This window comes from Ursus americanus, chromosome 17 (assembly GCF_024610735.1).
Source record: "Ursus americanus isolate L20-20 chromosome 17, mUrsAme1.1.p, whole genome shotgun sequence".
Classification (NCBI taxonomy): domain Eukaryota; kingdom Metazoa; phylum Chordata; class Mammalia; order Carnivora; family Ursidae; genus Ursus; species Ursus americanus.
In genome coordinates, this window is record NC_142143.1 from 8,405,123 (window position 1) to 8,420,345 (window position 15,223).

A 15,223-nucleotide genomic window follows, 5' to 3' on the forward strand; every position below is an offset into this window, starting at 1 on the left:
GATCCCAAATCATTAACCACCATAACCAATTAAGAATTAATGATACCACATGTGTATCTGGGGTAAAAAAAAAATTAACAAAAGAAGTTCCATGAAAGAGTCAAGCAAAGTGCTCAAAGTATCCATTTAGAGTGTTTTAATTAAAAATGCATACAAAAAGCAAGCATGTTGGAATATATCCATTCAGGCAGAGGAAATTACATACTAGGGTACTCCAAATATCTTTATTGGATCTATTCTTAACATTTTTTTCATTTGTTAGTTCTGACTGAGAGAATTTAATGGGATGCTAATGTAATTTGCACATGATATTAAATTAGTAGACAAAACCAAACAGTACTGAGGCATAAAAATCATTCTAACACTGAGTGGCTCATGCGAAGAAAATGGTAACATTAAACCTAGAAAAATTAAGGTAAATGCATTTTTCATTTAGAGGGATATAGAAATGTCTCCTGCCTTCAAATGCATCATGTGACATGTGATTGGCAATTCTTTTGTATCTCAGGAACAAAATTTAACAGAGCTCCTTCTTCATATGGGTTATCTTCTTACATGAAGTTATACAAAGCAATGCTTCTCCAATTTTAATGGGAATCTCATTAAAGTGCAGATTCTTATTTAGTAGGTATGGGTTGTAAACTACAACTCTTCATTTCTAACAAGCTGCTGGTCCCTGGACTTGCCTTTGAATAGCACAAGTACAATACACTTGGTTATTTCTTTCCAAGAAAATATGGAATTGTAGTCATTTCTCCAAGAATAAATACTAACCTCATTACTATCAAACTTATGCCTTCTTATTCCCATCTGTGTTTCAGTGCCAAATTACAGCATAATCTTTACAAAGTTATATTGAAATGCAATTAAACTCATGGAGTACTAAATATGTATGGAACTCCACCGAAATGACATTAGGAATTGCTAGGGCCAAAACTGTACATGCAAAAAAAAAAAAAAAAAAATCTGGATGAGCGCAAATCTGCGCCATCAGTAGTTGAAGAGTGCCATCACCTGCACGTAGATTTCGGAGATGTCAAGCATGGAAAGAATGCCAGTTTCAGAATCAGTGAAACACGGCAAGAAGATTTTTGTACACCTAGGCTCTGACTCTAAGCTTCTCACAGATTTCCCACTTTCTGTATTTTGAGACACATACAAGGAATAGGCTTATTTAGAATTAGGCAAACTAAATAAAGATAAAATATTTAAAAGAACTTGTTTTCACTTTCAGAAATTCCACGTGGAAAAAGTTGTAAAACCAACAAGCCTAAAAAACATCTAATTTGAAACCACTCTTAGTATACCTTACATATACTCTTGCTAGGCAGCCCAGCAATCTTGAATAAAGGGAACTCCTAGCCTTCTGTTTTTGTTATTTTAAAGATTTTATCAGGCAGAGAGAGAGAGAGAGAGCACACGCGCACCGGTGGGGGAAGGCGAGAGGGAGAAGCAGACTTCCCACTGAGTGCAGAGCCCGACGACGTAGGGCTCAGTCCCAGGAGCCTGAGATCATGACCTGAGCTGAAGTCAGACGCTTAACCGAATGAGCCACCCAGGCACCCCTTCTCCTGACCTTCTATTCGATCTTAGTCCAGCTGTGCAAGAAATGCTTTACATTGCTTTGGAAACAGTCTCCTTGCAGCTTCTGCCCACTGGTCCTAAGCCTTCCTTTCCAGGCTGCACAGAGCAAGTCCTCTAGACATTGTGGTCACCCATCATGCAGCCCCAAGGCATTCCCAGTTCCTTCCAACACTGCCTGTGTGGTCTGGCTCTCTATCCCCTCACACTGGGGTCATTATACCCAGAACATGTTCGAGTTTGTCTATACTCATCCAATTATTGGGCAAGGCAGCACGAGAGCAGGCCTTGCCACTTCCTCGTCCCAGAAAATATACCACTGCCAGGACAGTCAAAGAGCCTGTGTGCCTTCTCGGAAATCACATCTTACTGAATTACAACCATCTAACACCCCTATTTTTCACAGTACTGCAAAGTCACTTCACAACTGAGTGCAGCATCTTACATGTATCTCTATTAATGCCCTCTGTGCCAGACTGTCGGCCTAGCATTGATGCCCCCTAGTCTTCCCTGCATTGCAGGAAAAGGTCTGAAACTACATTTCTCAGAAGCCCATTCTCCATTTATTCTAGGTTAGATGGGCTGAAGTGAGGCACACCCATGTGAGATTTGGAAGACAGAAGTCAATATGCTCTGAAAACAGCTGCAAGCAGGCACACAGGCAGCAGGAGACCGGACTTTCCACTTTCACAGCAGCTTCCAGATGAGTTAAAGCCATACAGGAGCAGGAGGCAGCTGAGATCACTACTTTCCTGGGAACCTGGCACTCTAATTTCATCAACAATAACAGCGCCCCCATGCTCTGAATTCCCCCCCCCCGACTTTCTAAATGGTTGTGAAAGTCTTTAATTCCCTAAAGTCTTTCCTTCGTGGAATATACAGTGGATTCTAGCAAAAAAAAAAAAAGGGGGGGGGTGGTATTAGAATTAATAAATTACCTTAGCAAGGTTTTAGGATACAGAATCTATATATAAAATAAATGGTATTTCTATATACTAGCAACAATCAGAAATTGAAATTTTAACAAACCCTATTTACAGTAGCATCAAAACTTACGAACACTTAGGGATAAATCTGACAAAAAGTGTGCAATCCCCACACACTGAAAACTATAAAACATTGCTCAGAGAAAAATTTAAAAACCTAAGTAGGTGAAGAGGTGTACCATATTCATGGATTAGAAGACTCAATACTGTTAAGATGTTGATTCTCCCAAAATTAATTTATGGATTTGACACAATCCCTATCAAAATCCCAGCAGGTATTTTTTTTTAAATAGAAATTACAAGCTCCTTTTAAAATTTCAAAAGGACCCAGAATTGCCAACAACTTTTAAAAGGGCAAAGCTGGAGGACTTACATAACCTGACACCGAGACCTGTTATAAAGATAAAGCAATCGGGGTACCTGGCTGGCACTACTGGTGGGACATGCAACTCTTGATCTTGGGGTTAAGTTTGACCCCCACACTAGGTGGAGAGATTACTTGAAAATAAAATCTTAAAAAAAAAAAAAAAGAGTAATCAAGACGGTGGTGTACTGGCATCAAGATAGACAAAAAATTCACTAGGATGTGATGGATTCCAAAAATAAATGGACAGAGATACAGAAGAATGATTTTCAAAAAAAAGGTGCAAAAGCAATTCAGTGTAGAAAGGACAGGCTTTCTAACAAATCAAGGTGGAACAACTGAACATATTTAAAAAAAAAAACACAAATGAACTTCAACCCATATCTTGCACTATATATAAAAATTAACTCAAAATGAATAACAGACCTAAATATAGAACCTTCAACTACAAGAAAACGTAGGAAAGAAAATTTTTGTGATGACCTTGGGTTAGGCAAATAATTTCTTAGGTACAACACTGAAAGCAAAATCCTTAAAGAAAAAAATTGATAAATGTGACTCAAAATTAAGAACTTCTTTCTCTTCAGAAGATGCTGTTAAGAAAATGAAAAGAACTGCAGACTGGGAGAGAATATCTGCAAATCATTCATCTGATAAAGAACTGATGTCCATATATATTCCACATATATAAAGAACTCTCAAAACTCAGTAATAAGAAACAACCCAATTTTTAAAACAGGCAAAAGATTTGAACACTTTATCAACGAAAATATACAGATGGCAAATAAGCACATGAGAAGATGTTCAACATCATCAGTCACTAAGAAAAAACAAACTAAAGCCACGATGAGATGCTACCACATGCGTACTTATTAGAATGTCCAAAATTAAAAAGACTGACCTTACCAAGTTTTGGTAACTGGAACTCTCTCATGGTGAGAATGTAAAATGGTACAATCACTTTGGAAAACGGTTTGGCAGTTTTCCACAATGTTAAACATAAACCTACCATATGACCCAGCCATTCCACACCTGCGTATTTACCCTGGAGAAAAGGAAGCATACATCCAACACAAAGACTTTGCAAATGAATATTTTGTAATAGCTGAAAAGTATAAACTACTCAACTGTGCCATCAGTAGATGAATGGATAACTATGGCAGAGCATGCCATGAATGACTACTTAGCAGTAAGAAGAATAAACTACTGATACACATGACATGGACAAACCTCAAAATTACAATGAGTGAAAGAAGCCAAATAAGTACTACATGTTCCATTTGTATAAAATTCTAAAAAAACAGAACAAAGCAAAAAACTGAAAACTAATCTATAGTGACACAAAGCAGATCAGTGGCTACTTAGGGCTTGGGGAAGGACAGAAAAGGATAGGAAGGAGTACTGACAAATGGTCACAAAGGGACTCTGGGAAATAAAGGATACATTTATTATCTTTTGTGTACATAAGTCAAAATTTAACGTATACTGAACACTTCAAATATAAGCAGTTTATTGTATGTCAATTATACCTCAGTAAGGGGCTGTAAAGAAAATTAAAAAGAGGGGTGCCTGGGTGGCACAGTTGGCTGAGTGTCCAACTCTCGATTTTGGCTTCAGTCATGATCTCAGGGTCGTGGGATGGAGCCCCACATCGGGCTCCTCGTCCAACTCCTCGCACAGCAGGGAGTCTGCTGGAGATTCTCTCTCCCTCTGCTCCTCCCCCTGCTTTCTCAGATAAGTACGTAAAATCTTTTAAAAAAAATATTTTTTTAAAGAAATAAAAAAGGAAAAAAGAAAAGAAACGGGAGAAAAGATCTTTCCTGCATGGAATACCCTGAATGGCCCCCATTTTCCTGACAGATCCCTGACTGATACACCCATCTGAGATCTCTTCAGCATTGAAATTTCACCCAGGCTGTGCACACTATTCCCTAAAACAGTAAATCTTTAAATTGGGAGCTTCTGTATGGATAACATTCCTACGATGGGTATAAAGTTTCATTTTTAAATGCAATGAAACCTCCTATGAAAGAAATCTTAGTAAGTCAACGTCTGAATTTCTAGATCTTTATCTTTACATTTCATTTAACATTCTGGATCACTGCAAACTACCAGCACCTTCACTGTATTTTCTCCTGAAGTTTCACTGGTAACACCCGATGGTGTGCTCACGCTGTAACTCTGGGTCAAATCGGCTAATTTTTCAGCCATTCTTGTGGTTTTGTTTGCCTTTAAACTTAGCTTCCTCAAGCTCAAAGCACCCCTTAGGTTTTAATGTGCTAATTTGGTGAATAAATCTTTATTAACAACATTTTACTCCTGAAAGTACTTTCCCATACACTCCAATTAGTATGCCAGGCTCCTAAAGACAGCCTGAAATTAGCAGTTGTTTTACAAAAATCCCAACAGGTGAAGGGGCAACACCATGATGAGGGCTATACCACATACTCTAATATTTATATCCTGGAACCACTAAAAACCATGTTTAAAACCTTAAGGGCCAGACAAACCCACAAAAGCCAGACAGGCACTCTACCCTTGGCATTCAATAACAAAGAAAGCAAAAAGAAATGAAGAGTCTACGCCAGGGCTTTGCAAAGAACTATTCACTACAGAATAGTGATGATAAAGGGTTCCTTAGCAGAGAAGAAAAGGAGTTTCTCAATCAGAATCCACAGCTTTGAGGCACATGTTTTTAGAACTGACAACTTATTAGCAGTACAGTGGGGGCTGTGTTCACAAACATTTAGGTGATCTTGTTTTTATGTTGTTTTTTCCCCTTCTCTGCCTGCCTCCATGCCTGGTCCAACACAATTATTATATTAAAAGAATAATAACTGACCTTTGAAATCAGTAAGATTGTTAGCAATTCAACCAAAATTATAGTACGCTGACACTCTATTAAAAGGCAGTTTTAAAGGAATTAGAGTGTGACATATGACTGTAAGAGTAGGTGGTATCCAGACACATCAAGGACTAACTCAGAATGTCTGACGTGCTCTACCAGTGTCCATCCACACCAGGGCCTCATCTTTGAAGATGCTGATGTGGAAGCCTCAGTCTGAGGATCAGATCCCTGTGGAGACGGTATAGCAGATTCTGGAAGGTGCTGGGAGGTTTGTTGCCCACCAAAACAGGGGAAGGGAGTTGGGTAGGGTGTGCCCTCAACTGGGAGCCATTATCCTCAGGCTTTGGACACTCCTTTCTCACTGACCAAGCTACTTTTTCCCTCGAGGCTATACCATACACATAAGAAACGTGGCTAAACGAAAAATCTTTAAAAGCATTCCTCAAATTTAAGGAATAAAGAGAGAATCCAAACGATAAGACAACTGGCTCTCCTCTGACCATGTCTAGGGCTGATGTATACACAGTATCGTGTTCACAAGGTCAGAGGGGCAGGAGGGGTGTTGTCATAATGCAGGCCCTACAAGGAAAGTGATTGTTGCACACATTTTTAGACTCTGCCTTAGAAAAAAACCAGCATTTTATGTCAGGAATTAAATGGAAGAGGTATGGACTTTCCTAAGAGATCACACAGTATCTACTGCAAACAGTGAGGGAGACAGGCAGTGTGTAAGCTTCCTGATTATTCTGCATTACTACCATTTTATTAAGTTTGTGCCTGTTACTCTAATTCTGGAAATCCTCTGAGAAAGGGTGCTATTTGTGACACTTATCTTGGTATTGAAAAAATTAGCAGAGAAGGAAATCAGCTCTGAATTCAGGATTCCACAGGTGACAGTCGTACCCTACTTCTCAATGCTCTTAATTTGTGCTCTATTTTCAGAATAGTAAAAATGGAAAGTCGTGTTCTTGGGTGCCAGCAGTTGTCATTTAAATTTAGCAAGCTGAAAGATAATAATTGAATTACCTTGAGGAAAATGTATATTTCTGAAAGATAAGCACGTTTAATGTTAATAAGTAACCAACTACAGAGTAAAGCTAACTCATGAACTTACATGACCCAATTCTTTAAAATTATACACCTGTGCAAAAATGATTCAAAATTTAAAATATGATTTATAAATAGCCTTTTGATAACAAATAACCCACCACTGACCTGTATTTAACTTTTCAGGATCAAATATCGGATGCCTAACTCCACTTAAGATGATATTCAAGTGTCTGTATACAGTTTTGTACCTAATTTCTTTTTTTTTTTTTTTTTTTTTTTAAAGATTTTTTATTTATTTATTCGACAGAGATAGAGACAGCCAGCGAGAGAGGGAACACAAGCAGGAGGAGTGGGAGAGGAAGAAGCAGGCTCATAGTGGAAGAGCCTGATGTGGGGCTCGATCCCATAACGCCGGGATCACGCCCTGAGCCGAAGGCAGGCGCTTAACCGCTGTGTCACCCAGGCGCCCCTGTACCTAATTTCTACTTAAGCAGCCTGAGGGAAATCTTTAGAGAATGCTCTATCTACATTGCAATCTCTAATAGATAATCTCAGTAATTGCTATGTGTAACTATTATGTTTTTCTGAGAGAATACTTAAATTTCTCTTAAGGTTTCAAGATCTTTTGTAGCTAAGAACTATACTTTATATAATTTGAGTCTAGAGATTCTCTGAATTCATGCAGTATTTCTGTATTCCTCTGTATTCCTTTGTTTTAACGCCTTCAGTTTCCAACAAGTTCTTCAAAGTTCTTTTGATTCCACCTCCCACAATTCCATATCAAGCATGGTAAATTCCAACAAGCAGAGCCTTCTACCAAGTTTGCCCAGTAGAGAGAAAAAAAGCACAGACTTGGAAGTCTGGCAGTTTTAAGATCAACTGTATGTATCCTCGACCTCAGACACTAATGGCAGGAACTGGGGCAAGTTATCTGGCCTCTAAGTCAGTTTTCGTATCTATAAAATGGGGGTATACTACCTATCTTGAAGAGCAGCTGTGCTGATTAGAGAACATGGATGGAAAGCACCTAACAATACCCAGCCTATGGGCTGCTTGTTGCTGTTGCTTCTGCACCGGTGTCCTCCTCTTTCTCCTGCACATCAAGCGGGTATGATGCATAAAGCACCAGAGAAGGGCTATGGGTAATACAAAGAGGTATGAGACACACATCATTTCCGAGAAGAGGCTCAGGAACCACCATGACTCTCTATAAAATTAGATCCATGTCTCACACCTTAAATGAAAATAAAGTCCAGATGGAGAAAAGATTTAAATGTGAAGGAAGGAAGGAAGGAAGGAAGGAAGGAAGGAAGGAAGGAAGGAAGGAAGGAAGGAAGGAAGGAAGACAACTAAAGCACTTGAAGAAACTGTGGCTAATTGTTTTTTTCATAATTAGAGTGAACAAAGATTTTTTTTTTTTTAAGCAATCTCCATACCCAACATGGGGCTCAAACTCACAACTCAAGAATCACATGCTTTACTGACTGAGCCAACCAGGTGCCCCCAAAGACTTTCTAAATCCATAAACAGTTGCTGTATTTGTATAAAATGCAGATTGTAAAAGTAATTGGCTATATCTGTATAAGATAGAGCTATATAAAAACTTCAAAACAATTATTATGATAAACCTACCAGTAACAAATCAGTATTTGCTGAGGAAAGATTAGCAACTTATATCACAAAAGCTAGGTTTCCCATAATATATAAAGAGCGTCTACAAATCAGTAAGGAAAAGACCAACAATCCAATTGAAAAGTGGGTGAAGGAAATGAACAGTTCACAGGGGAGGAGATAAAAAGTTCTAAACATATGAAAAGATGACCTACTGCATTCCCTACAAGGGAATAGCATATTAAAACTATACTGAGATACCATTTTTCACTTACCAAACTGTCAAAGACAAAATTTGGTAAAAACACAGTGCCATCAAAGGGGTCAGGGAAAAGGCATTCACATATATGGCTGGTGAGAATATAAACTGGTACAATCTTCATAGAGAACCATTGGACAGCAACCTACCAAAATTAAAGTGCACATAGTTTTTGACCCAGCTATCTTACTTCTAGGAACATATCACAAGAAAATAATTACACATGAGGAAAATTATCTATGTAAAGGATATTCGTTGCAACATGTTTGTAATGGCAAAAGATTGGAAATGGTCCGTCAATTAGGAGATTGGTTAAATAAATTACAGCTTATCCACACAAGCGCATATAATTGCATATATAAAAGGAAGTTTTTTATGTACTAATGAAAATAGATCTTCAAGATATATCATTAAATTTAAAAAGCAAGATGCAAAGACGTGTACTTTATGTTGCCATATGTGTAAGAAAAAGGGGGGCTTATATGCAATTCTTAATATATTAATAGAGACTCCCTGGAAAGACACACAAAAAATGAATAATACTGCTGTGTCTGAGGAGGAAAAGCTGGGTGGCTGTAAGACAATCGTATACTTTTTTGGCCAGATAAATTCGGTTTAAAAAAAAGATAATACAGCAAGATGTTACCAGCAAGGGAAACGGTAAAGGATACACACGCTTATTTCTTACAACCCTTTTTTAAGTTTTTATTTAAATTCCATTTAGTTAACATACAGTTTGGTATTAGTTTCAGGCTTACAACACAGTGATGCAACACTTGCATAGATCACCTGGTGTCCATCATGACAAGTGCACTCCTTAATCCCCATCATCTATTTCACCCACCCCCTCCACCCGCCTCCCCTCTGGTGACCATCAGTTTGTTCTCTATAGTTAAAAGTCTGTTTCTTGGTTTGCCTTTTTCCTTTTTTTTTTTTTTTTTTGAGATTTATTTATTTGAGAGAGAGAGAGAGAGCAAGCGAGGGCAGATGCACAGGGAGAGGGAGAGAAATCCTCAAGCAGATTCCCTGCTGAGTGAGAGCCCTACAAAGGGCTCTATCCCAGGACCCTGCGATCATGACCTGAGCTGAAACCATGAGTGGGACGCTTAACTGACTGAGTCACCCAGGCTCCCCTTTTCCCTTTTTTTAGCATGTTATTTTTACAACTGCACGTGAATGTACAATTACTTCAAAATAAGAAGGTTAAGTTAAAAAACCCCAATAATTGGGGCACCTGGCTGGCTCGGCCGGTGGAGCATGTGACTCTTGATCTCTGGGTTGTGAGTTTGAGCCCCACATTAGGTGCAGAGATTGCTTAAAAATAAAATCTTAAAAAAAAAAAAACCAATAACCTATTTTATTTGAATAAACTAATGTGAAATGGATCTGGAAGCCAAATGCGTGGTCAAGGCAGTGATGCTATCCTGAGCCCAGAAGATCACACTGTTAGGCGTCACCACAGGAGCTCTGACTGCTCCGTGAGATCCCCCATTCCCCAGACAAGCCCCATTCCTCTCTGCTCCTCTGGTCCATATGCTCCCACACCTGGAATGCAAATCCTCTCTCTTTCTTTTGGTTCTAATCAGGCCTTCAAATAGCCAAGAAATTTCCCCTGGGTCAGCTCCCCATTCCCTCTAAACCTCTTTCTTATCACTGACACTTCCGTGTTTTGTGTGATGGCACAGAGGGAACCACACATGAAGATGCAAGCTGCCCCGATCGGCCATAAGAGTAGAACAAAATCCTCAGAAACGAGCTACAAATGGACAACTACGAGGTTTCAGGGACTCCCTAATTTTACCTCTGCGAGGGGGCTATGAGATGGTGTGAAGACAGAATGTAAGAGAGGTGGTCAGGGGAGACTCCAAAGAGTAAGAACTGTTTTCTCCACTTCCCCTGGGGCTGAAAGTGCCTGGATTATTAGATATGAGTCATCCTGCCTCCTGGCTACACCTTAAAATGGGAAAAGAAATGGATGGGCCAGGACACCTTAACTTCAGGACGCTAGCCATTGAAATCCTTCCACTAAATCACCCCTTATATGGACTCCACGCTCACCAAGCAACACACAGGACACCTAGAGGAAGGACAATTTTGGGCAGAATGTCCAGTGGGAACCTTAGAGCAAGGGGCAGCAGGAAAGTAGACAGGAGGAGTCAGTAAACAGGGTAAGAAGTTGGCCAAAATCTTCACTTAACTGTACTATCTCCAAGAGAAAACTAGCAACTAAAACAAGTTTGCATTTATAGATTTTCTGAGCACTCAACTGGTATAGGAATATGGCTCCTGAGACATCCAGCTGAACTCTGGAGACCTAACTTGGAATACAGGTAAGAACTATTGTCAAATAATTCATACACCTGAGAGAAGGAAACAACTACATGCTGTGGTGTGTCACAGGGAATGGAAGACTTAGAATCTTCTGGAACACAAGACAGAACGCTACAGGTGTCAACAGAACCGGGGGGGGGGGAGGGATGCATGGGGTGGGAAGGGCAGGAAATGGGACACTTTAGAGGGATGCCACCATTGTCGGGAAACCTAAAGATTCCCAGAAACAGCCAGGCCTTTTTGCTAAAAGCACATTACGCGGGGCTTTTGAGTTAAAATTTACAGTTCACGTTCCCCTACATGCCCGCCTTAGCTTTACCTTTTTCATTCATTTTATATGACATGCTCCAGGCCTTTACCAAATTAGACCAACAAGTCCAGTCTTGAAAAGCTAACAACTGCTCTCCAAACACACCAATTTCCTTTTCCTAAAACAAAGCCTTTAAAAGGGAAGGGAAAGTGAAGAAAGAGAGCGTGTTCACAATGCCTGCCAGTTCTTTTAGCCAACTTGGGTTTTCCGCAATTAAGCTTTGCACTGTTGTATGTGCATCTTTTGTTAAAAAAAAAAATAAGATGAAAGGAGAAGGGACATGAAACGCTGAGCACCACAACTAAGCCTTAAAGGTGCTATAAGCAAAAGGTAAAAAAAATTTCCAGGAAGATGAAATGATTTAAGCGAACACTTGAACAATAAGTTGTGTGCACACATACTCAAAACCATTCACTGCCTCCAGCAGGGTAGCTTCAAAGAGTCTCTCTCTCCCTCTTCTAAGTCGCTCTAAAGCTGACAGGGTGACAAAGGCTCCCCAGTAGGTGGGGGTGATGAGAGAAGGGGGCTCAAACCTCACCCCTCCCTGCAAGGGAGAGAAACCGCATATGAACACATACCCGCTGGCATACTCTAAATCTTCGCTCCTGCTCACACTCAGGACGCTGGCTTCGGCTCCAGGACCCCTGTGGCCTGTCCACAGCTATCAAGAGTTTGGGCATTCTTCAAAAAGGATTCCCTACTACACATTCCATCACCCACAAGTAGCCGGTATAGAGCGGCAGAGGTCAGGAGGTCAGCGCATTCAAGCTAGATGCCCTACCGTGGCAGCTTCTCAATGCCATCGTTGTAAGCTGTATCACAACTGGTTGCTAATCGAGTTCCTAAGTTTACCGCTAATTTTTTAAAAATAAAGGGTCTCCCTCTGTAATAAACTGTATCTTTTCCCCTGCATTCACACAGCATCCCCCAAAGGACATGCCTTCTTCTGGGGACTCAGCATACAGGAGAAAAAGACAGAAATGGTGTTTATACGCCAGTAAGGGAAACAACCAGTAAACCAGCAGACCAACAAGTAGCGTGATTATAGTCATGATCAGTACTGTGAAGAACATTAAGCAGACAGGGTAATGGGACAGGGCAGAGAATGGGTTCTTTTAGAAAAGGAGAAGGAGGCTTCTGAGGAGGTGACATTTGAGGCCTGAATGGTGGAAAAAAAGCCATTGAGGGTGTGGGGTGGGGGAGGAGCAATCTAGGGAGGAGGAAGAACCAGTCTGAAAGGCACAGTGAGAAGGTCTGTGTGGCCACTCTTGACACCAACGTACTCAGCCCAAGTCTACGAGGTGAATGGCAGTTACCAGAGGAGGTGCTACTGGGGGTGAGGGAGCTCGTGGAGAATGCCTGAGCGACACAAACCTGCCACCACGCCCGGGGCTCTTCCTGTCCTCCTACCACAAAGCACCTTCGGTCTTCCGTCCACATTCCCAAGCCTGGTCCTCTGCTTAGTTATCCCCACCTCCAGAAATGCCCTTCTTGCTCCTTCGCATCCCCTCCTCTCCGGCTGCAGTTTCCCAGTTCAAGTCTCACCTCCTCTTCCCCCTTCCTGTTAGATCCAATGGAAGGACTCCCGAAGGCCCAGAGCACTTGGTCATTTTTCTAAGCAAATACTGACTGTCCTACTAAGTGCCAGGCATTATCCTTGCCCTGGGGATATGGAGGTGATCTAGGCACAGGCTCTGCCTTCAAGGGGTTTGGCCTGGTCTTCCAGGGAGAGGAAGTGGTAAACACACACTTTCTACACAGTGGGATAATTGTAACAACAAAGTTCATTTGACTTTTAATCAGATAACTGCCTCTGACAGCAACTTAACTCTTCTGTGGGTGCAGAGGATGTCACCTGCCCAGATCAGCCGGAAAACTCAAGAGCCAGGTAAACCTGTTTCCTGGAAGTCCCGGGTCGAGTTTAAGCCTGTTGTTCCTTAAAAGTGTCCCAGTTTGGACAATGAGCTTGCCTTACCCATCAGGATCAAGCCTCCACTCCTGAGCCTGGTTCCTAAAGCCTGCTGTTCATGTGGCCTCAGCTTACATCCGTCTCCTCTACTACAGCTCCCTGTACAAACCTCTTCATTCCAGTTACCAGAACCCACTGCCACCTCGGACACCTCATGCCTTTTCTCCAGCCCCCCTGCGCCCCCCACGCTCCGTCCAGGAATGGCGTTCAAGCAGAAATAAAGGGGGTGCACATCCACCTGCACGTGCGGGGAACTTGAGTCTCCTGCCTGCAGAAGCTTCCCTGGCAGCACCTCCCCTCCTGCTCAGCATTCTAGTCCTCACCCTCCCTTAGTAATCAGTAAGGCACTATGTGGTAGGATTTTTTAAAAAGATTTTTTTATTTGAGAGAAAGAGAGAGACAGGGAGAACGCATGAGTGAGGGGAGGGGTAGAGGGAGGTGGAAAGAATCTTCGAGCAGTCTCCCCAATGAGCGCCATCCCCCGACCCAGAGATCATGATCTGAGCCTAAATCAAGAATTGGGGTTAACCGACTGAGCCACCCAGGCACCCAGCTGCAGTCTGCTTTCTTAAAGCAACAGTGATTTGGATGGGTACGTTCCAGAGGACAGGCTTAGAAAGAAACAATGCAGTCACACTGTGCGCTCTTTCCTGGCACCTGTCTTCTGCACAGTAGGTTCACAGTCGTCACTGGCACTGACACAGAAGGCAGGGTGTCTAGAGCCCTCGGCAGGCCACTCACCTGGCTCCGGATCACACCTCTGAGAGAGGGAACTGGGCTAGATGATGTCACGTTCCCTTCAGCCCTAACATTTTATGGTGAGTTTAGAGCATTAGTAAAATCCAATTTCAATAAAAGAATAATTTGCAAAATACTATGTGGGACAAGTATAAAGAAACAGGCTCTACTTTTTATTGTTAACTATAAAAAGGTAGATGCCAATAACGCAGTGACGGGAGACAAGAAGCAGTAAATAAAATGCTTCCATAGTCAGAAGGAATTTTCACAGTATGCTAATGGACTCCCAGAAAGGACATGTGTGGGGTTTACCTAGCTAAGGCAGAAAGATTCACCCATGTGACAGAGAGCTTGAGACGATCGAGCAGAAAGGCAGGCAAAGGCACTGTAGTGAATTAAGTAAGAGGAAGTTTTAGAATGTTCATGCTGTAGCAAAATCTCCAATTTGAGACTAATGGCAACTCAAAGAAAGAAAGAAAGTGAAATAACTTCATGTTTGTCTTTTAAGGAAGGGGTGGTAATATAGAAACCATAATAGGAATTAGGCTTCAAAGGGGTTTTCACATGCTTTTCATCCAAGCAATACAGAAGGGAACAATCTAACGTACCATGACTTTCGGTTTAATAAGTGAACCTTGGGGCACCTGGGTGGCTCAGTTGGTTGAGTGTCCGACTCTTCATTTCAGCTCAGGTCATGATCTCAAGCCCAGGGTCAGGCTCCACACTCAGCGGGAAGTCTGTTTAAGACTCTCTCTCCCTCTGCCCCACACCCTGCCCTGCTTTCTCTCAAATACATAAATCATAAAAAAAAAAAAAAAAAAAGACTCTCTCTCCAAAAAAAAAGTGGATCTTTTCTCATGGTTTGGCTCCTTGTCAGTATTTTTACTCAAGTGACCTAACTCACTTTCTCAAAATTTTTTACCTTGTAATAAAAATCGACTTACTATTAAGATATCAACAAGTGGTCCCTTCCTACGCTCAACAAATATTTATTTTACAATACCCCTGTTCATTCAGCAACTATTTACTGAGCATATACAATGTGCCAGGCACTGAGGACACAGCACTAAGAAAAGAAAGAAGGAAAAAACCCAACATGGGCTTAGTCCCGCCCTCGTGAAGCTAGGCGAAATTGGGGAAAGAGACATTCATGAGAGGGAAACTCATGGAAACATC

The 15,223-nt window shown here is 41.3% G+C and overlaps 1 protein-coding gene and 1 long non-coding RNA gene across 9 annotated transcripts in view; both read right to left on the bottom strand.

The window, feature by feature from the left end:
* TNRC6B (trinucleotide repeat containing adaptor 6B) overlaps positions 1-15,223 on the bottom strand; it is a 241,799-nt gene that overhangs the window by 82,488 nt on the left and 144,088 nt on the right. The gene's annotated exons all lie outside the window — the stretch shown is intronic.
* LOC148108624 (uncharacterized) lies at positions 949-8,159 on the bottom strand. The gene is made up of 2 exons (XR_015727086.1): positions 7,305-8,159; positions 949-7,077 (listed from the first exon to the last, which is right to left on the bottom strand). It is a non-coding gene; the product is annotated as an uncharacterized LOC148108624 (long non-coding RNA).